Source organism: Felis catus, chromosome D3, assembly GCF_018350175.1.
Source record: "Felis catus isolate Fca126 chromosome D3, F.catus_Fca126_mat1.0, whole genome shotgun sequence".
Taxonomy (NCBI): Eukaryota; Metazoa; Chordata; class Mammalia; order Carnivora; family Felidae; genus Felis; species Felis catus.
Genome location: NC_058379.1, coordinates 34,494,439 through 34,517,558, shown reverse-complemented (window position 1 = coordinate 34,517,558; position 23,120 = coordinate 34,494,439). Strand labels below are relative to the sequence as shown.

Genomic DNA, 23,120 nt, shown 5'->3' with positions numbered 1-23,120 from the left:
CTCAATACACACACACACACACACACACACACACACACACACACACACAGAGCTATTTTTAGGGAAGATTTTGTGAGACATGGAACACAGGGCTCTCCCTTCTATCAGATCCTGCACTCCTCTGGTACCCAGAGCATCAGGAGACAGCACCTATGAGGACAGCTGTGCTCACATGGGCACAGTAAGCAGTGTCAAGGTGGGTCACCCTACCCCAGTCCTCAGGGTCATGGGCAATGACATGAGGGTCTGAGAGAAGAGGGGGGATGGTAGGTGTGGCTGGACGTCTGGCTTGGGAGCATGGAATGTTTCCTTTGGATGGTCCTAGGAGTACTTTGGGATCGGGCTGCTAAGGATCCTGCCTGCATGCTTAGGGGAGAGGGTGTGGGCTGGGGGGTCTGCTTCACACACACTTCCTCAGCTGGATCCTAGGGCTCATGATGTCAGAGGCCATGTCTGAGGCACCCCATCCTTTGCAGACTTTTTGGCATTGTGTATATGTGCCAGGCTCTGAAAAATGAAGCATCGGTGAGTTCTCTCTGGTTTGTGGAAGTGTTATACAGATCTGGGCTCAAAGTGTGGCATTTGTCACTTATGTTATTATTATTATTTTTTAGATTTCTTTTGGGAGGGAGCGCGTGCAAAAGCAGGGGAGGAGCAGAGAGGGAGGTAGAGAGAGAGAATCCCAAGCAGTCTTTTCACTGCCAGTGCAGGACCAGATGTGGGGATCGATCCCACAAACTGTCAGATCCAGACCTGAGCTGAAATGAAGAATGGGACTCTTAACCAAATGAGCCACCCAGATGCCCCTGTCACTTATTAACTGTGGCTTTGGCCCAGTTACCCCCAGCGAGCCTTCCCTCCTGTTTTTGGCGGCCACACCCTCGCACTTGACTTTACTCTGAGCTTCTCTCCTGCCACCCCCACCACCTTGGCATGTCCTGCTTGTGCCGTCATCCGGGCGACCCCCGTACCAACTCTTCTGTTGTCTCCGTGTTCCATTTGGAATGTCCAGAAAACTTTGTGGTGGCTTCCCTTCGGGCACTTTGCACGCTTCTACCTTTGAATAAAGCCGGTTCTGCACAGGGCTGACTTTCCCCTGTGGCTTGTGTCCTCCTGGTCAGCAGGGGAGTGTGAGGCAGGAATTGGGTTTCATGCAGAGAACGCTGTGCATGCTGGACCCTAAATCGAGGAACGCAATGCCTCTTCTGCAGCATTCTCCTCTGTAAGGACGACTCAACACAAAGAGGCAAGGGTGGCTCATTTCTTTTTTTTTTTTTTAAATTTTTTTTTTCCATGTTTTTATTTATTTTTGGGACAGAGAGAGACAGAGCATGAACGGGGGAGGGGCAGAGAGAGAGGGAGACACAGAATCGGAAACAGGCTCCAGGCTCCGAGCCATCAGCCCAGAGCCTGACGCGGGGCTCGAACTCCCGGACCGCGAGATCGTGACCTGGCTGAAGTCGGTCGCTTAACCGACTGCGCCACCCAGGCGCCCCAAGGGTGGCTCATTTCTATAACCATTTCTGTCTACTCAAGGTTTAAGATTCCTCTAGATGCTGCACAACAGAAAGCACTGGGATAAGCACTCACCCTTTTTTTTCTTTTTTGAAGTTTATTTATTTATTTCGAGGGAGACAGAGACGGTGTGAGTGGGGGAGAGACAGGGAAGGAGGCAGAGAGAGAGAATCCCAAGCAGGCTCTGTGCTGTCAGCACAGAGCCCGATGCGGGGCTAGAACTCATGAAACCATGAGATCATGACCTGAGCCGAAACCATGAGTCCGACACTTAACTGAGCCACCCAGGTGCCCCGAGCACTTACCTTTTGGACTGCTGTTTAGAAGACCTTCAGCTGGGGGGCGCCTGGGTGGCGCAGTCGGTTAAGCGTCCGACTTCAGCCAGGTCACGATCTCGCGGTCCGGGAGTTCGAGCCCCGCGTCGGGCTCTGGGCTGATGGCTCGGAGCCTGGAGCCTGTTTCCCATTCTGTGTCTCCCTCTCTCTCTGCCCCTCCCCCGTTCATGCTCTGTCTCTCTCTGTCCCAAAAATAAATAAACGTTGGAAAAAAAAACAAACAAAAAACAACAACAACTGCTGAGCATTTTCAAAAGCATCTCAATAAAAGTCATTCCAGCTCTCGCATCGCTCTGGCCGTGCCTAGTGCTTCAGGCAGTGAAGCTCATTCTGACGTTATGTTCTCCCCTTGTTTATTTAGTTGGCCTCCGAGGGCGGGGAGAATTTTTCTCAGCTAATCCACTAGCTAATCCATGAGCTAATCTAGCTCACGATGCCTGCAGCCCTGCCTGCCTGAAGCGGGCGCCAGCCAGCCCTTGCCCGGCCAGGAGCTCAGGTTGGAGCAGAGAACGCCATGTAGATGGGGTGGGGACAGGCAGCGTGTCGGCTGTTCTCGTCCTGAGGGGAGATTCCTTGGCACCGTTGGTCCCAGATCTTTCTAGGCCAATGTGATGGAGATTTCACAGCGTCCAGGACTCATGCCGCCCAGTGTGCACGTTGAGAGTTTGACCCCACATAGTAGAAATGCCAATATCCGTACAGACCGTTTTGGTTAGTAAAACGCTTTCACGCCCAGGGTCTATCTGATCTCAGAACAATCTGTGAAGTGGCTGGGCAATTATCAAATGCAGGATGATTATACTTTTTTGGTGGTGAGCTACAGAAACCAATTTTGGCTAACTGCAGCCAAAAGTGGGTTTATCTGGAGGATATAGAAGACTCACATAACTGAAGGAGCAGTTGAAAAACCAGCCAGAGATGAATCGGCTCATCGTGTCCATCCTTGGGACCCTATGGTTAAGAGTCAAGGATCGGGGGAGAGAGTCTCATGGGCCCAACTGGGGTCAGTACCCTGCTCTTGGGTCAGCAGAGCCTTTACCGACAGAGCCCTGTCAAGACTCAACAGGGGAGGGCGCATTGGATCCGAAGCAGAGGAAGGTTATTTCCCCCAATGAATTTAAGATGCTCTTACCAGGGAAGGGTTATGGAGGTTGGTGGGTCAATCACAACAGTGTATACCATTGTCCCCATGTCACAGATGAAGAAACAGAAGTGCCAAGAACGTTAGTGATTTGTCCAGGGAACCACAGAAGTAAAGCGAGGGTTGTAATTCAAGCCTTCCAACTGAAGTTCGGTGAGCTTTTATTTTTTCCCTTCCCACTGCTGATTTTATCGTGGAGATGATACGAAAACAGCGAAGGCTGCTTTGAGAAGAATCGCCCGTCACTGCATTGGTATAACTGTTGCCCGTTTCCTCCCCGATCTGTCCTCAGTGCGTTTTCTTTGTCACATGGCTTCAATCCCAGTGCGCTTGCACTGTCCCCACTTACCGCAAGGCCCCCTAGGCTAGTAAATTCTGTTGACTTTGGTATTTCTGGTACAAATAGCAAACCACCAGGGTCTGTAGGTCAGGAATTCCCTTATTATCGATACCAGTGGACATTTAGAAAGAAAAAGGCAGCCGTTTGCTCAAATCTAAAAATCACTTTGACACTGTGTAACAGAAACCGCTGGGACGAGCACTTACCTCCCAAAACTACATTTTGAAGTCAATGCCATGCTTTTGCTGGGGTGAATGGATGGGTGACTGTGCAGTGGGTGCATTGCAGCATATCTCTGTTAACGGGCTTTTCTTTGGATAGAGTAACGGAGGTGAAAACTTCGCAGCTCCATATTGAGTGCCTGCCAGATCCCTCTTTAGCTATAAATGCCCAGAGTAGGTGGGGCAGATGGCTATGGAGACACAGGCTTGAAGTCACATGATAAATCAATCAAGGGCCCAGAGAACAAAGTCCACTTTTCCTGATCCCAGAGGCACTGTGTTAGGTCAGGTGCATGGTGCTGCTTTCCAGATGACTGCACAGTCCGTGTGGGCCCCTCCGTGAGCATGTCCCTCTCCTGGATGGTGAACGAGACAGGAGCGATGACCCACAACCAACAGATGGAGGTCTGAGGGGCGGCAGAGTGTGCGGGGGGCTCAGGGCTGTGGAACCCTTGATGGCTGGAATGTGGGGGACCCTGGGGGGCTCTGGGTTTAAGCTGCCAAGAACGTTTTCTGTTTTCTGGATGGAAGTTTGGATTGTTCTTTGCAGGTACCTCTTCGTTTGGTGGGGGAAAGTCCTCAAAGGGTCTCTTGGTTGTGTGCTAGAGTTCCCCAGGGAGCCCCTCACAGCCATATAGAGGGAAGTGACCCTTTCCTGGCATTCTCCTTGGTTCTTGCCTGTGACCAAGCTAAGCCTTGCCAGACCTGGCCGAGAGCCAGATCACATCTACTGCCCTACCCCCATGCCCTTTGGTTTCCGCAGGCCCTGGGTAAGGGTGCCTGTCCCCATGGGTTGGTCAAGAATGGTGACAAGAATCATGGAATGGCACAGTACTCTGCCAGCTGGCATCGTAATGGCCTGGACTCTGGGGAGAAGTCCTGGCTGACTCCTTTCTTTCTTTCCCAGTGTTTGGGGAGCACGTCCAGTAGGAGCAGCTCTCTTGGCTCCCAGCTTGGGACTTCAGGTGAGCTGCCTGGGACCCCGCCCATAAGGTTATTCTGATTTGCCGATACTCAGATATTGTTGGAGCCTTATTCAGCGAAGAAAAAAAAATATTCATTTATGAATCAGGTCTTAAAAAAATTAAAAACAGATTTTTTTTAGTGTTTATTTTCCAAAGAGAGAGACAGGGCGTGATCGGGCAGCAGCAGAGAGAGGGAGACACAGAGCCCGAGGCCAGGCTCGAACCATGAACTGCAAGATCAAACTGAGCCAAAGTAGGATGCTCAACAGTCTAACTGAGTCACCCAGGTACCCCTCCAAAAAGAAATTTTTGAACTTAATCTGATAGCATTAGTTCTGATAGACCAACAGAACTACACTCTGCATGTTATTACTCTGACAACAAAGCCGGTTTTGGACAGGGTATATACCTTTTCCCTCTTGCTGATCTTTGGAGAGGCAGAGGCCCAGGACTCTGGAGAGAGGCACCCACGGCATGCTGATAAAAGCCCTTCTGAATTCCATGGTGGGCAGATAAATCATGCAGTTCATCTTTCTTTTTGGGGCACTCACAGAGCAGGAGGGAAGCCAGCAGTGATTAGTTTGGGACCCATTCGGCAATAACTGTGCTGTCCCTCCCAGGCAAGCTGAGGGGTCTAGAGGGCTTAAGCCTGTGGACAACTGTGTGCAGTTATATCTGGCATTCACGTCTAAGATTTTTCTTTTCTCTTTTGTAAGTTTCATCTATTATCCCCAGTTCCTCAGTTCATTGTTATAGCCTGAGCTCAGTGTTGGGGAAACTGAGGCGTGGCCCATTCTGGGGGCAGGGGCATGGGAAGCCCAGCATGGCTCAGGGAGGGCACTGTGATATGGCAGAAGGTGGTCGGCCAGACTTCCTGGTAACAGGACAGTTGGCCAACGACAGCAAACTTGGACTCGTGAGCTGTGTAAAAGTTCTCTGGGATTTCCAGAAGCAGGTAGGTGGGATGGAGGCTGCATTATTGCTCTTTGTCCCTAATTAAGGGACGTCTGAGTAGCACAGAAGGGTTGCATGTCCTGCAGACAGCTGCCCTCTGCTTCCCTTTGTTCTGTGATCCCTGGGGTCTGTGTGGTCCCCTGCACCGCTCGTCTCTCTGAGGATCCTGCTGAGTGGTGGCATCATTCCTTGACCCTCCACTGCATCCCCAGAGTCCCAAGCCTCACTCTTCCTCTGCGATGACAGGTCACAGTGACAACTGCGTGTGGAGGAAAAGGCGACCACACCCTGCTCTCCCATCCCTCGGACAAAATTCCAGCTCGCGTTGCTCACCTCCCGGATGATCTGTCAACGGCCTTTCGGGAACCTGAATGACCATAGCGTCAGACAGAAGAGCTTCGTGTTGGGACTGGAGGCGCATCAGAGAGTCTGGGACCCCTGTGCCACTTATGCCGGAGAGGATGCGACTAGTGCCACAAGAAAATGCCTCAGATCCAACGATGTTGACAAACTAATTCCTTAAAAAATAGATGGTGTCTTCTTTGGGACATAAGACATCTTAGATGCGGTGTCGAGTAGTATTTTGGATCTTTATTTTTGTTTGTAAACTCTTCTTCCACATGTGGTTTTCGGTCTACTTACAAAGATCTTACGATGCAGAAGAAAAAGCAGTTGTGAGCGTTAGAGGGGACATAAAACAAAGGGTCAAATCAGCGATGCGGAAACCAGGAAAGGGCCAATGCCTGCCTACTTACCGACGGACGAACACAGAGCAGCAGCCATCAGTGGGCATGTGACTCCCAAGGCGGAGGTCTCCTCGGCTCTGTTGGTGAGCTTGTTGGACACCCGCCTACATTTGCCTATGGAATTTTTTCAGAAAGGACAGAAATACTCCCACCTGTACCCTCACTGCTGTGAGTTGCCTCCATTTCTCTTGTGTGCTCCCCTATCCACGGTCTCTTTTTCTTCCGTCCTACCTACTCCTGATTGAGACCCACCGTGCTGTGGCTTCAAGCAAAGGGTCATCAATCTGAGACGCTTGCTTTGCCATCTTTCCGGAGCTCTAGACTCCAATTTCGAACCTGTTGCAGATGCTTCCAGTTCTAGGCCCCACAAACACGTCCCGGGCAGAATTGGGTTGTGTTGCCGCATCTGTATTTTCTAAGTTGGCGGATGACATCTTCTGTCTAGAATGCCCCCCTCCCCTTCTTTCCCAGTTTGGGGAGTTACTTCCAAAGGTCCTTCTCAAAGGTCACCATCTCTCTGTTGCCCTCACCAAGTCATCAGGATGGAGTAGTTGTTCTCCCCTACGTGTCCCTGGGTCCCCTGACCCCTCTTGTGTTCATTGTGCCGTGTGCTGCCGTGATCCTTTGTTTTTCTGTTTATGTCTTATTCTAGAGCTTGCTTCCACTAAATACATATGCCAGGATCCAGCGCAGAGTTTAGTACATAGGAAGCAGTCCCTAACTGCTTGCTGGTGAATGCAGGAGTGGGTAAGGCGACCTCTTTTCCTGCAGCAGGAAAACAGTCACTGTTACGAAGCGGGAAGAGGCACGCGCTCAGCTCAGGGGAGCAGAGCAGCACTGTGACTTCTCACGCTGTGGGGACAGGAAGGTCTGTGGGAGAAAGATACAAAGAACCCCTACAGAGGTGATAGTACGAAAAGCAAAGCATGGTCTGGGTTTTGGTTTCTAATCTCCGGGAAGAGCTACAGAAGACGGAAACTGTGCTCCAAAACTTAGCAGTCAACATCATCCACCCCTACTGGGATAAAAGTTTGCCTGGCGCTGACTTGATGCGTGGCTGTCTTCACCTCTGAAACATCCCAGAAGCACTCGAAGCTGGTTGTGTCCTGGGAGATGGCTCAAAGCAAGATCTCCTTCAGCCTGGGAAACACTAGGGCTCCATTAAGTTAAGCATCGATAGATAGGTTACAACGGTAAAGGAAAAACTGAGAACTTTGTATGAGTGATTAAATATTAAAAAAAAATTAAAAAAAATTTTTTTAATGTTTGTTTATTTTTGAGACAGAGAGAGACAGAGCATGAACGGGGGAGGGGCAGAGAGAGAGGGAGACACAGAATCGGAAACAGGCTCCAGGCTCTGAGCCATCAGCCCAGAGCCCGACGCGGGGCTCGAACTCACGGACCGCGAGATCGTGACCTGAGCTGAAGTCGGACACTTAACCGACTGAGCCACCCAGGCGCCCCCCCAAAAAAATTTTTAATGTTTATTTATTTTGGGGATGGAGACAGAGCACGAGTGGGGGAGGGGCAAAGAGAGGGAGACACAGAATCCGAAGGAGGCTCCAGACTCCGAGCTGTCAGAACAGAGCCTGGTGCAGGGCTCGAACTCATGAACCGTGAGATCGTGACCTGAGCAGAAGTCCTTCCCTCAACCAACTGAGTCACCCAGACGCCCCAATGCGTGATTAAATATGTCTGTTCCTCTAAAGCTTGCCCCCCATTACGTGAATACACTATAGTTAAACGTTCATTGCACTAATGGAGAGATTGTGGTCAATAGTGAAACACATCCCTAAAAAAAAAAACAAAAACAAAACCAAAACACTATTGAAAGCCTGATTCATCTTTAACATACTAAAGATGGCTCAGGGTGCCTGGGTGGCTCAGTCGGTTAAGTGTCCGACTTCAGCTCAGGTCATGATTTCATGGTTCGTGAGTTCAAGCCCCACATCAGGCTCTGTGCTGACAGCTCAGAGCCTGAAGCCTGCTTCAGATTCTGTGTCTCCCTCTGCCTCACTCTCTGTGTCTCAAAAATAAATAAATGTTAAAAAAATTTAAAAAAAATACTAAAGATGGTTTAAAATAGTTAAAGTGTCTTAAAATATTTATGATGTATTTTTAGGCTTTTTGATGGGCAAAGACCCAAAGATAAGCAAATAAAACCATTAAGGCTTTTCCAGGGTGGACAAAAGTGGAAAAGGGGGATTTTATCCAGTGGATAAAATCATGAAAAGCTTGAACTGAGCTAATGCTCGATCTGGCAGCCAGAATGCAATTTCAGGGCTCGTAAGACGTTTAAACATACTGAGTAGAACAGTATTTTATAGGCTGTAATATGATAAATACATAGAGGCAGGCTAAATAAGGGATGCTAAGTTGTGGGCAGGTGACATTAGTGAATTTCATGACAGATGACAGAATACTGGGTTGGGTGAACCACTGGTTCTGTAGCTGTGTGGCTTTCGTAAGAGTGAATGCAGTTCACTCACCTGCCTGTATTACCCCAGAGAGAGAGACACAGGTATTGAAATATATTTCTTGGAGATAAAAAAAAAAACAACCACCACCACCAATTTTTGGTCATCTTTATAAACACAGGCTCTCATTTTAAATCTGAGACTCCCTTGAAGGTGAGAAGCATGGGATTAAGTAGGGACCCCTGTTCTAACATCATTTGCTCTATTGAATATATCCTTATTAGGTGCGTATATCCTTAGGGGCACACCCTACCATTTTAGTGCGAATTTTCAGGAATCTTGTCGGGGAGAGCTGGTGCTTGAGGGGAGAAAGAAGTGTGCTGGAAGAAGACAGAAGGAGGACAGGTCAGTGGTGGGGGAAGCCCCAGTCTCCAGGAGACAGGAGACAGGAGACAAAGCAGCCAGCAGAGGGGGGTGTCCAGAGGGTGAGAAAGGGATGTTGGGCTCTAGGTGGGGACAGCCTCAAGGGACAAGGCTAGAACCTGCCTGTTTGCTGGGGCCTGGGTACAATCCCCCCCCCCACCCCCAACGCCCCCAACCACTCTTTCAGCCGCTTCCATACACTACTGGCTGGGAGCAGCTTTCCTTTTTCTTGATTAGATTCAGGATTACACTCTGAGTACAGGCTGGGTCTCCCGAGGAGGGGGAGCCTGTGAAGACGAGCTAGCAAGGCAGCTCTGAAGGCAGCTGCATCTCAGAGTCGGTTGAGGCCAGGCATCCATTTCATTTGTGGTTTCTGGGGGCTGATTTCTCTTTAGGTTCAGGTTCTTCTCCTTCTTCTGGTTGGTAGCTTCAAGTTTATAGCTCATTAGCAAAACTAACAAGCCCTCAGAACAGGGAGTGTATGCAGAGGGACCTCAGGCAGACTGTGCAAGGGAAGGGAAGGAGAAAGGCATGCACATTTGCTGAGCCCCTCTGGTCGACCCGGCCGTTCGTCTGGGACCCACTGCACAGGGAAGGAACCAAGTGTGCTCCACGCGCTGACACATCACATGCTGGAAGAATCTTGCCCGGTAGAACCTTTTACATCCCCATGGCATAGGTAAAGAAACAACGTCTAGGAGAAGTTGAACAATGTGCCCGTGGTCACACAGCTAAGGGATTGAGCTGGCTTTCAATTCAAGTCTGTCTGACTTTCACGTCTGCATATTACCTGATGCCTTGGGACCAGAAAAGGTGTTTTTATCCCCTGGGGCTTGGAGAATAATCTCAAATCTCTGGTTCATTGTGAAATTTCTTGATGAAATTTAAGAGAGTGGAAATTGAGCATTAGCTCTGAAATGTACATTGGGAGAGTCAGTCCGTGGAAACAAATGGAAGAATATATTATAAACCTAGGCCGTTGTGTAATGGATGATCAGTCCAGTTTCATCAGCTCAGCCTGGGCTTGACTTTGTGGTTGGGGAACACATGTGCTGAGGGCGGTCTACCAGTTAGGGGACCTGTAGGACTTTCTAGATACCTCAGCATCATTATAGACCAGTGGGTATTGGCTTTGCCATGTGCTAAATATTCAGTTCTATTGCTTTCATTGCCAGGACGGGGCTTGCCATTTGGTGTTTGGGCTCTTGTAGTAATATCTGGAATGATCTATAGAATGCATTAATTAACAAATATTTATTGAGTGCCTACCATGTGCCAAGTACTGGGCTACATTCGGAGGTGGGCATTGCATGCTCTAGAACAATGCTGTCCAATAGAATTTTCTATGATGATAGAAATGGTCTTATCTGCATTGTCTTATATGGAAGTTACTAGCCTCTTATGATTAATGTGATTGAGGAACTGAATTTTTTTTTTTAATTTTTTTTTTTAACGTTTATTTATTTTTGAGACAGAGAGAGACAGAGCATGAACAGGGGAGGGGCAGAGAGAGAGGGAGACACAGAATCTGAAACAGGCTCCAGGCTCTGAGCTGTCAGCACAGAGCCTGACGCGGGGCTCGAACTCACGGACCGCGAGATCGTGACCTGGCTGAAGTCGGACGCTTAACCGACTGCGCCACCCAGGCGCCCCAGAGGAACTGAATTTTTAATAAATTTTAACTAAGTTCAAATAGGCCATGTGTCCAGGGGTTACCATATTGGACTGTACAAATCTAGATTAGTCTTGTGTTGTATTTTGCAAAATTACAAAAATGGAAAACATCACATCTACTGGAAACATATGTTTGTTAACATTTTAGTAAAATTTTATGTTATGTTCTAATACATGATTATGATTAATGCCATGAGTAGATTTTCTTTATTTTCTTTCTTTATTTCTTTATTTCTTTTTAATTTAAATCCAAGTTAGTTAATATATAGTATAATAATGATTTCAGGAATAGAGTTTAATGATTCATCACTTACATATAACACCCAGCGCTCATCCCAAGTGCCCTCCTTAATTCCCATCATGAGTAGATTTTCTATGTATTGATTTATTCGAAGACATTTAGGTGGTGTCTTCTATGTATTAGGCACTATGCTAGATCCTGTGGGAGGGAAAAATGATGTGTAAGACCTCATCCATGTTATGAAGAAGCTCACAGATTTGTAGATACGTGCCTATACCCACACACGTGCTGTTACACATCCACACATACAAATACCAGGTAACCAACTGCCGAGGGCCCTTAGGCAAGTATGTCTCTCAATCCTCTTAATCACAGATAGGTGACAGTTCCATTCATCAGATCCAAACAGCAGGATCCAGAGGAAAATGGCATTTCCTTTTAAGAATAAGGAAACCGGAAGTCTCCCCAGCCTATTTCCTGTCATATTTTCTTGGCCATAATTTCAGCACATGTCCATATGTAAATCCATCCTTGGAAGAGGAAGGGAATTACCATGACTGGATTACACTATTCAGGGTTTATTCCTGTGGGTCCCTTAAGGACAGATACCTGAACAAAAATCAGGGATCTGTTGGCAAGGACCTGGGGTGGTGGAATGGATGTTGAATAGGCAATCACTGTCCTTCTGAAAATTTCCCATCCTCTGAATCAGAATGGGCTCCTCCAGTCACCATGCTGAATTCATTCCTTTGTCACAGCACTCAAAGTGTAGAGTGTGATGTGTTTGCTCAATGGCTTGATTTCCTGTTGACTGGGTACCAACAACACCCCTTTCTCTGCTAATTGTGAGCTACTGAGGGGGTCGGACCTGCTTTATTCATATTTGAAAGCTCCACACCCAGCCCAGTTCCTGCCATACCCAGAGCTCAGTAAAGATTTGTGGGACCGGATATACATTTATTGAAGCACTACTCAATTCACATCTTCTTTCCCGATTTATTCTTTCAGAGACTACACCTGTTGTTCTGGACTGCAGCTGGAGTTGGAAAGGAAATTTATTTCCACGAATGGAGAAGTGTCAGAGTGAGCGGGCACGTGGCAGTGGAAGCATGGGAATAGTCTCACGAGAATAACATCAGAGCACAATGATGGTCAGAGACTTTAGAAGATAAACCAACCAAGCAAACATATAGAAGTTACATGTGCTGTTAGTGCAGAAGCTTCCAGATGGATGCAAGAATCAAAGGCTTCCAGAAGCTCATGTAATTGGCACTTGGAATATGTCTATATTAATTTGCAGGGACCATAAAAGCAATCTTATCTAGAATCTTCCGTTTACAGCCCTTGTTATTTTCTCCCTTCATTTTCACCTCTTCTCTTCTGCCTGGCTTCCTAACTCCTGGGTATCTGTCTCTGGTACATCTGTAGCTTCTCAGCTAGGATGTTTATGGGGTGTCAGATGCCTACATATCAAGAACTCTTCCTGTCTCTGGGAATTAGATGTTAAGAGACAGAAAACAGGGCACAAGACCACGTACACCTTAGCTCTGAGTTAGATCATCTGAAAGCTATGTTCCTGGACCTTGTTATCTTGGCTTCCCACAGAAAAGCATCCAACAAATTAAGATTTAATATCATGTCTCCAGCTTTTATGGAGGGCAGCTGACACAGAAATGTACTTGTGTAGAACAAAGCTGGGTATTTTACAAAAGCATAGTGGTGGATTTTATCATGTCACCCAAAGTCCTTTTTATGAGAATCTGTAAGACTTTTGATTCTCTAAGTGAACATTATATTGACAGCGACGAGTATATCCCATACAATTACAAGGGACTCAGGGCTGAATTTGGCTTCCAATGGCAGCATCTGTCATATCCTGGTGACTGGTGGCATCCATTTATTTGTTCCTTTCAACCGATTTTGATTCCGTTTTTATTATTTATTTTTCTGTTGTATATTGTGGTTAATTTTCTAAGTTGCGTCCGATGTTTACAGATATGTGTGCATGTGTTTTTGCCTACTTATCTACCCATCTACCTACCTACCTATCTGTTTACTTACATACTACCTGTCATCCCAGCTATGTGTGTGGTACGTATCTCCATCAGCCTGGACTTCATTAAAGTAACTGAGTTGTTTTTCTTTTCTTTCTCTGGCCTGATTATTCAGGTTATTTCCTACAAATAATTTGGATGACACTGAGACAGATGTGCAACACAGCAGTGTGGGGTGGGAGGTCTGGGTCCTGTTCCAGCTTTGTCTCCTGTTAAATGTCTCACCCTGGGTAAGTCATTTATTCTCTAGGTGTTTCAGTTTGGTCATCTTTAAGATGGGATAACTGTATCCACTTCTGTTGAACAGAGTCAGAGTGAGGACATATGTATTTTGGTGTGTTCACATATATAAGGCTGGAGAGAAAGTGGTTAAGAGGAAGCCTTTGGCCAGTGGCCTGGGCAGTTCAGTTGGCATCTTCAGGTATAAATGGAGTTACTTGAAGGTCTTCCAAGTGTTTCCCTCCACAAACATAACCTTTCCACCTTTAGATTCTTTTTTCAGGATCCCATAGGAAATTTGTGTATTTCATGGGTTGTTGACCCAATGGAGTAAGATTTCTATTTCAATTTATCCCTGTTCCACTTATGCTAAAACTCAAGTTTAGATTGCTACTAGCTTAGATTCAGTTAGAATCTGTAAGTCAGAATGCCTTTTTGGAACATAATGTCATGGGTAGGAGTTTTCAGATGAGCACATCTTCTGTGATTGTACAGCATAGTCCACAGTTCACTGACCCACATCAGCACAGATTTGGTTACCTTTTGATGCTTCAGGGCATGTGGCCTTTTAGGAGAGAAATGAAGCGCTCAAGTGAGAGGTGTAGCATAAATAAGTTGTTGTGGAGAGTAGGGTGGGAGGGTGGGGGAGGTTTCTGGAGCACTTAGTATTCAGTATCAGGTCTGAAATGAGCTTTCTCCATAAAGAGTGTGGGAAACTGGTGAGAATTGGGCTTTTAGCATAAGAATAGGCTGAAACTGACCTGTGGAACTTGGGCCTCAAAGCTTTTTGCAAAATATTATTGTTTGCATGGCTTGGAGGAGACTCAAGAGTGACTTAGGGATTTCATGTGGATTCCCAAGCAGGAAGCCAGACCTTTCATTGCTTCCACAAAATTCCACCAACCTTCCATCAGGATCTTTGGCTTTGTGGGACAGATAGGTATGTATTACCACTACCATTTTATAGATAAGGAGATTGAGGAGCCAGAAAGGTTATGTGACTTGTTGAAAGTCACACAACTAGTGCCTGGCAGGGCTGGACCTGGGAGCCAGTGTTGGGAGAGAAAGTCCTCCATGGGCCACAAGTGCACCTGTCTAGTGGGCCAAGACTAGTCTTTCTCCCAGGATGTCTTCAGAGTCGTTCTGATGCCCTCGAGAAATGAGATAATGTCTCCCTACTCTCAGCACCTAAAAAGCAGACTTATTTACTGTTGCCTGTGAAAACAGTAGATTCCCCAAGTATTCCTGGGCCATGACACAAGCCCACTTTACCTGTCGTACTGATCTGGGCCCGGGGTCATGCCTGTGGACCTTTAGAGCAAGGAAGCTGGTGCCAACATGTTGATACTTGTTCCCCTGCTGTGTCATGAGTAATATAGTCCTTTGTTTCTGACCCAGGAGCTCATGTCTCTTGCCAGCATCCACAAATTAGAATTAGGCTAACTTGTTAGTGTGTAAGTGAGTAAAGTCACATCTTAGACCTGACATCTAGCTTCCTGAGTCCTGGGCAGATTTCCTTCCATGAGTGTGCTTTCTGTAGATAACTCAACCCAGGGGAAGGAACGGTGGTCACAAAACTCATCTGGTGATATGACTGGATCTGTGCCAAGTTCCTTCCTTTTGATTTTCTGGGCCTGGGCTTCTGTTAGCAGGCTTTCAGTAGGTCTCTGTGGTAGGTAGTTGACTGGTTCATTGGTAGAGATCCCTAGAAGCCAGCAGAGGCCAGCCAATGGAAGTGATAGGGAAAGAGCAAGGAGGAAGAGGGAGAGCGGAAAGGGAGAAGGAGGATCAATTGTCAAAGACATTTAGGGTCCCGTTACCATTTTCTGTACCTGTCATACTGTGCCAAAAAATATAAATAAATAAATAAAGAAAGAAAGAAAGAAAGGTGGGAAATTTGCTCTGCTGAGGCAGCAGCATCCTTGAGGATCTGGGGAATGGGAAGGGAGGCCAGGACTAGTGGCATGTTGGGGGCATGGTGTGAGGGAGGAGGGCTGCCTCTCCAAGACCTCACCTGGGGAGAGATCCCACTGTTTGGACTGGGGTAGAAGAGGGAAAGCAAGGCCATGGCAGTGTCACAATCTCACCCATAAAATATTGAGGTTAATTTTCACTTTGCTGACTAATTCTTTGCAAGAATCCTGAAGAAATCTTAGTGAGGAGAACTCTAACCAGGAGTGGGTTGTTCCAGGCCCTTTAAGCTTGACGAGCCTCCTCACGCACATGTCCACAGAAAGTGAGGCCAACTCTGCCCAAGACTTATCAACCACCAAAGAAGCCTGAAATGATAGGTGGTTTTCAAAATAACTTTCCCTTTATCCGCTGAAGTAGATAGGCCTCTGTCATAAAACCTTTAATTGTTCATCAAATATTTGACTAAAATTGAGTAGTTTTCTTTCAGGGGAAGTTAGCATTCTTAAATCACTAGCAAAGGAGAGGTTTGTAAAAGATTTACCAAAGCGCTCTTCGTGTGTATGCATAATGGTTAATGGTCAATAAATAGACACTTTTCTTTATTGCCTAGAGATTCTGTCTAATGTTTAATTTTTAAAAAGTGTACCACTTATATGAGGCATCTAATGTAATCAAACTCATAGAAATAGAAAGTAGAATGGTTGTTACCAGGGGTGCGAGGGGAGGGAAATGGTAGGTTTTTAAATGGGTGCAGGGTTTCAATTTTGCAAGATGGAAAATTTCTGGAGCTCTGTTGTCCAACCATGTGAATATACTTACCGCTAGTTTATGTTATGCGTTTTGTGTTTTTTATCATAATCAAAACAATGGTAGAAGCCATCGGTGTAGAGTGAGAATACAGCACTGATTTTATAGTTTTAACGTCCTTGGTTGATTCAAATTCAAGTGTTCATGCTGTGGGAAGAAGCAAAGTTTAGAAAAGGAAAGACTTCTTTTTCACTGCAGTTTAGAGAACTCCTCAGTCTATTGACAAGTAGCGATTCGTTGAATGTCTGCTCAATCTACGGAGGCATATATATATATAGCACACGCAAGTATGGAGTTTGAATACACTTCACGTTTCACTAAAAGTCATTGCGTGTTTTCTTGTGTGAAAGGGAATCATACCAATGCTTATTCAGTTTTCAGCCATTATAAAAGATCACTAATGAAGGAAAACACTTCCGGATTTACATTCAAAGGAATGAAAGCAGGGTCCTGAAGATATAGTTATTTCCATGTTCATAGCTGCATTGTTCACAACAGCAAAAGGTGTAAGCAACTCAAATGTCCCCCGACAGATGAATAGATAAGCAAAATGTGGTCTGTACACCTGTGGACTATTATTCAGCCTTAAAAAGGGAGGAAATTCTGATACATGTTAAAATATAGGTAAGCTTTGAAGACATTATGCTAAGTGAAATAAGCCAGTCACACACAGACAAATACTGCAGGACTCCATGTACATGAGATGCCTTTAGTGGTCAAATTCAGAGAGACAGGAGTAGAATGGTGCTTGCCAGGTACTTATGGAGGCAAAGAGTGGGGGGAATGGGGAGTCATTGTTTAACGGGTATATAATTTGTTTTGTAAGCTGTAAAGAGTTCTAGAGATGGACGGTGGTGATGGTTACCTAACAATGTGAATGGACTTATTGCCACTGAACTGCACACTCACAAATGGTTAAGTTGTAAATTTTATGTTCTGTGTATTTTACCAGAATTAAAAAAAAATAATGATAAATGATGCTAAAAAAAAAAAATCACAGATTAAGGGAGAACTTCATCAACGTTACCATTTATTTCTGGAAGCCACTGGCCCAAGCTTATAGGACGCTCTTCCTAGCACTTCACAGGCCAAACCAATAGGGTCTAACGTGATCGAAATATGTAAGTCTTTCTGACACCATGGTCTTCTTCTCTGAAGAGCTGGAAGGTGGTTGAGAGAAACAGGACCTGCCTCCTGCCCCATTTGGTATTCTTTCCGCATTCTGGAGGATTCACAGTTTTCCAGTGTGCACATGTGTCAGGAAGATTCTCTATTATCAAAGATACTTTCATCATTAAAGAAAGCCCTTGATTCAGCCATAGATAATCATCTCTGAATGAGATGATTTCTTCAAATGTTTCATTTGTAAAAATTGGTGTTTCTTAAGTGAGATTATCACCATATTGACCCAAGATGTCCGTTTGGTATTGTCCTTTGAGCCTCGCTAGGGTAAACATACCAACTGGACATTGGCCCACTCCCATCCAAGTGAGCGTGATCCCCACCACCAGTCTCTGTTGACAGATGATTGTGTGATGGGTAAGCTGTTCAATGAGAACACTTCCTTTCTCTTGCAACCACAGAATCCTGTGTTGCTTTGTATGCAAAATTCCTGCCCAGAAAAGAGAAGTTTGGGTGGTTAAGTCTACTGGCAAAGCCATGATGATTGGAGACGTGATTTAGTCCATATTAAAAAAAAACCCAAAACCCTGTGTTTCCCTGACCAACATTTACCCATCAGTATTTAGTTGACTTAAAGGAAGGAAATGATGAATTGAATCTAAGTATAAAAGAAATGAATATTAATCTAGAGCAGGGGCAGAGCATGGCATCATAGAAACAAGGCACTTTGTCAAGGCACTGCAGCCTTGAGTCCCCTCCTTGGTGTTCATATCTCAACTGATTTGTTAATTCTAAACGAATAGTTAACCTAATGTGGAAAAATCTGTGAATGTTAGGAGCTCTGTCTGTCTCTACATTGAGTTGTTTTGATCCCCTCAATTTTTGGCTTTTATTCTACGGTGATGCCCTATGCCCTATTTACCCTGTGGTGATGCAAGTCTTTCCTTCCTCTTGCTGCAAGGACGCGTTAGCACAATCCAAAGAGGAAGGTTCTATAATGATTATCAGCATCCCCATCTTACAGCTGAGGAAATAGAAACTTAAAGAAATAATTTGTTTCACGGAGGTAGACCTGGGACTTAGGCCAGGGAAAGAGATTCAATAGCTTGAAGCCTAGCCTGTGTGCTGAGTTACCTTATGTCATTGGAAAGCTGGCTATTTCCTCCAGCCTCACTCAACAAGGGCCATGTGGGGTTGCTTCCCAGAATAGGGAGCCCCTGTACTGCCCTCAGAGACCTGTGGGCACAGTGAGTGGTGTCTCCTGACTGGCTGAGAGAGGAGGAGTCCTGAGAGCCTCGGGGCTCAAGAGAGATGATCTGGATGTAGCTGAAACAAGGTCTCAGTTTGGCATTTTAGTCTCTTCTGCCTGAGGTACTAACAGACTTGCTGGCAACACTCCTCCTCTTGTTGACGTACACAGTCTCTTCCCAGGATGCAAGCTGGTTCTGGAACATGGAATCGAGTAGCCTTGGCCATGTGTCACAATTAGGATCTAGAACCCCAACTCTGTTCTCCCCACAACCTATGTGTCTTTGTGGGTTGGAAGGGTTTTCTCTTTCAACTCCTAAATGTGAGTGGGTAAGAGAACTGTCTGCCCACCTTAGGAGCAAAGGGAGCTCCTGAGCCCTCCCAGAAGAGTAGTGTTCTGGCCCCTCCCTACTAGAGCAGGACACACCCCCTCGCCCCACCCAGCAATTAGCAGGCACCCCTACACTTATACCGGATGAAAACAGTAATGACCAGATCACGACTTTGGCAACACAGCTTGCGTAGTGATCGAAGCAAATCCTTGCTAAAATGTTTCTGCTTCATTCCAGGCCTCCAGAATTACTTCCTTGCACTTTCCCTTTATCATTCGTGTCTAGTTTTAGGCTCACTAACCACATAGTCTTTGGATTACATTCTCTTGACCACTCTCAGAGGGCACTGTTTGCAGTGATGTCTCTCCGTTTCACATCTGTTATTTTTTTTTAATGTGTGCATTCTCTAGGTTCTGTTGTCTGCTACACTCTTTTCTCTAAAACATATGATCGCTATAAGAAAAGTGTTAAATGACAATCTACATAGGTCATTGTGTGATGTGCTACAATATTCCTTAGCTATTGTTCCAGGTGTTGAGTTGATGCTGTCCAATATCATCCCCTCCCTTCTCTGTCTTTTTCCCTGGGAGTTAGTTAGTATCCATCCGTCTCTGGGTCCTGAAATTTGAACAGATGCATTTCCTTCACAAATAGTCCATTTGGTCCTGACTCGAGTGTCGCCAACTGTACAGTTGACTCAGATAGTACCTTACTCACTGGAAGACTTGGACTTGTCTCCATCCACCAGGACCCTTTTCTTCTCCCAAGACAGTTGTCTTGAGTCTGTTCATTATCAATGCAGACACTTGGCTGAAATTTATCTTAATTTCTTTCCTTCTTTTTTTGAAGTTCTTATCCATTTTCTAATCGCTTTGGGCTTCCAACTGCAATTTCCCTTTCATGGGCTTCTTCAAACATAGTTCTCCAAACTTCAAGTGGTTTAGACTGAACTCAGCCAGAATGAGCTGGGACTCTGGAATGTGTGATGTTAGGATACCCAACACTTCCCACTGGCTTACAGTTGACTTGAACATTGAGTCCCAAATCCCCTAGACACACAAGTAGGACACTTCTGCCTCATACCTAGTTGTTTCTCTGACCACTCCCTCCTCCTTCCTGTTTGGTGTGCTTGCCACTGAGTTCTAACTGGGCCTCCGTGACTATGAGCCCGCATCTTCCGTGAGAGGGATGACAGGTGATTTGGGTGAGGGGGGAGTGGGAAGAGAATCAGAGAAGGAAAGTGGCTCATTTACGGCCACTGATTTCCTTCACAGATTTATGGCTGGTTCTCTCTCACACAAGGCCACTGCTGGAAAACACTGGAGGGAAGTATATGTGGATTAGAGCAATGCTAAGGTGTGAACACACCTGTGCAAATTGTATAGGGTATGACAGAGAGGACTGGAAGAGAAGAAGAGAGAATCCTAGGGTCGTGTCGTGGACAAGAAAAGAAGATACGAGGGGGGGGGTCCAGGATATTGCCAGTTCTGCACCTGTCTCACAGTTTTGTACAACTAGAGACATCAGCCATACCATGAAATTTGGGGCAGTTTTCTTACATTAGGAAGGAGGTAACGTCATGACAATTCCTAGCATAGGCGTTACAATGATCTGAATGCGTGTGTCCTCTTAAAATTCGCATGTTGAAATTCTAACCCCCAATGTGATGGCGTCGGGAGCTGGGGCCTTTGGGACGTGATTAGTCCGTGAGGGTGGAGCCTTCATGAATGGGATTAGTGCCTTTATAAAGAGACCCCAGAGAGCTCTCATGCCTTCTTGCTTGCCAAGAAGTAGGCGACCTGGAAGAGGCCGCTCACAAGAACTGGACCACACTGGCACCTTGCTTTTGGATTTCCAGCCTCCAGAACGATGAGAAATAAATTCTGTTGTTTTAAGCCACTTCATTACGGCCGCCCAAGCTGACTGAGACAGGCACTGTGATTTGCCAGGAGTCCTCAAGTTTGGGCAATGTTCTGAGTAGCCTTCCTTGAGTTGAAGGGGGAGGAGAAAAATGACTGAGTTTGGTTTTCTATTTCTGATAAATAGAAATTGAAACAGATCTGCGTCTTTGGCCCTCTAAAGTTAGCCTTCTAGTTCTGCAAGCAAAGTCATGGATACGAACAGCTCACACACACTCTTTGCAGTGAGGTGAGGGCTTGCTTTAAGTTCCTCTGCTCTGCCAACGACATGTGAAATTCTTTTTCTGCTCAGTGTTCACATATGGTAAGAAGTGTTCGCTCTTGGAACCAGAGTGTTCTCACCAGGAGCCCGGGGCCTGGAGCCAACGCCCTGGGTTTTAATCCAGGCCCCACTGCTTCCCAGTTGGGTGGCCTTGTGCAAGTTGCTCAGTATCTCTCTGCCTTAAGCGGGAGCAGCTACATCATGTGCTGGGCCCTGTGCTAAATGAGAACGCGGGGGCCCTTCCCCAAGATCGGTAAGAGAACATTCCATCAAGCATGGGGCCGTGAGGCCACACAGGTTGTCCTCCGTGGAGCACGCCCAGGTACTCAGTTCCGCATGTAGCTGAGGACACTGATAACAGCTCCCTCTGAGGTCACTGGGTGAATCCAGTGTGCTGCTACCAACAGAGAGTTTAGGGTGGGTGCTAGTGTCGCTCAGGGGTGTGACACGTGGGTTCAGAGAAAGAGCCCTGTTCTAGGGTCAGTCAACCGAGGGCTTAGCCAGGCTGTACCAGGCTTGTGGCGTCTCAGGTAAGTGTCTTCAGGCTTCTCGTGCGTCCCCTTGTGAAATGGATGCTCGCCCTGTGCCCCTCACAGAGTTGTTCAACGGCACTGCCGAGTGCCGATAGAGTGACCCAATCATGCACGTGAGCTGGGCTGCCTGGTACCCCGGCACTTGGTACTGAGCACCAGTACCCCGAGTCCTAGGAACTCCCTTTATCTGAGAAAACTGGGTGGCTGGTTGCTGCATCTGCTGAGTTTTGTCAGGTTCTTTTTAAAAAAAAATTTTTTTTTTAAATTAACGTTTATTTCTTTTTGAGACAGAGAGAGACAGAGCATGAATGGGGGAGGGGCAGAGAGAGAGGGAGACACAGGATCGGAAGCAGGCTCCAGGCTCCGAGCCGTCAGCCCAGAGCCCGACGCGGGGCTCGAACTCACGGACCGCGAGATGGTGACCTGAGCCAGAGTCGACGCTTAACCGACTGAGCCACCAAGGCGCCCCTGTCAGGTTCTTTACTAGGCCACCTACGCACCTTGTTTCATTTAATCTTCCCTGAATGTATGCACGAGGTGGAGAGCATCACCTCCATTTTGCAGATGTGAAAGCTGAGTCCTGAGAGGTCACTGGTGGTGGCTGTGGGGTTACAACTGGGGCCAGATTGTTTTACTTTTGCAAGCCCGTGCTTTCCTCGATGGGTGGTATGCATCTGAATCACTACACAGCCCACCCCAGGTGCATTTCTAGAAGAACGTGCATTCAAGAACGTGCATGTCTAACAAGTTCCTGGGGGATGCTCATGAAGTGGGTCGAGGGTTTACTCTGAGAACCGCTGCTCCGGACCAAGGTTCCCAGTCTCGTTATGCACACAGGAGTCACCTCGAGACCTTGAGAAACGTTGATGCCAGGGTCTGCACCCCCCCCAGAGATTCTGATGTTAATTGGTCTGAGGTGTAGTGAGGACATCAGGGTTTTAAAAAACTCCCCAGATGATTCCAGGGTGTGGCCAGTGTGGAGGCTACTGCACTGTACGACATTATCTCCCGATATTTGAAGATAAAATGAGGCAATGGGTGTCAAACAGCTTTGGGAACAAAAGCGGGTGCTATCTCTCCTACCTAGAGAGAAGCACCGACTCCAGAACTCCATCGGCTTAGAACCCAAACCAGGTAGTCAAATGCGTGCTTGCGTCCTTATACAAGATTGAGACAAAATCAAGATCAAAGAAAATGAATAACAGATGTCTGAAACACGTGGGGGCCTTAAAAGTGGTTTTTGTCTCTGACTTTGAGAAAAATGTTAGCTGGGATCGGATAAGAGACAACTCCCAAGGCCAGCTGGTGCCCTTGTCCTAAGGTGTCCGGCAGACGCAGAAGGAGGTATCGGGGGGCTTACAGACCTCCCATGTGCAGACTGGAAGCTCTCAGTTCATTCCTATGGCTTCCTGTAAGAAAATGCTAGCTAGCTGTGTGCCCATGTGATCGTGATGCTGGGAAGCAGACTGTGGGGAAGGTGTTTAAGGAGTGTTAGTCCTGCTGAGATAGGGATGCCTGGCATCTGGGAATAGAGTTGACAGATTTGGGGGAAAAACAACCCCCCACCCCAAACAAAACAAAGAAGAAACAAACAAAACTCCCCCAAACCAAATGCCCACATTTGAATTCCAGATAAATGAGGTAAAAGTTTTCGCTATCAGTTATGTCCCATGAAACATTTGAGATGTACTCATACTAAAATAGTATTTGTTGTTTATCCGAATTCCGATTTCTTTTT

The 23,120-nt window shown here is 46.5% G+C and overlaps 1 long non-coding RNA gene across 3 annotated transcripts in view; it reads left to right on the top strand.

Moving 5' to 3' along the window:
- LOC109493318 overlaps positions 1-13,886 on the top strand; it is a 37,521-nt gene extending 23,635 nt beyond the window's left edge. The window contains exons 6-10 of one of the 3 annotated variants that reach the window (XR_006587919.1): positions 3,049-3,957; positions 4,460-4,517; positions 5,718-6,385; positions 11,981-12,234; positions 13,142-13,886. This is a non-coding gene — a long non-coding RNA (uncharacterized LOC109493318). Of the gene's footprint in view, positions 1-108; positions 197-3,048; positions 3,958-4,459; positions 4,518-5,717; positions 7,479-11,980; positions 12,235-13,141 lie in introns of those variants that run through there. The other 2 variants (XR_006587918.1, XR_006587917.1) reach the window with 2 other exon arrangements.
- Positions 13,887-23,120: the final 9,234 nt, after the last annotated feature.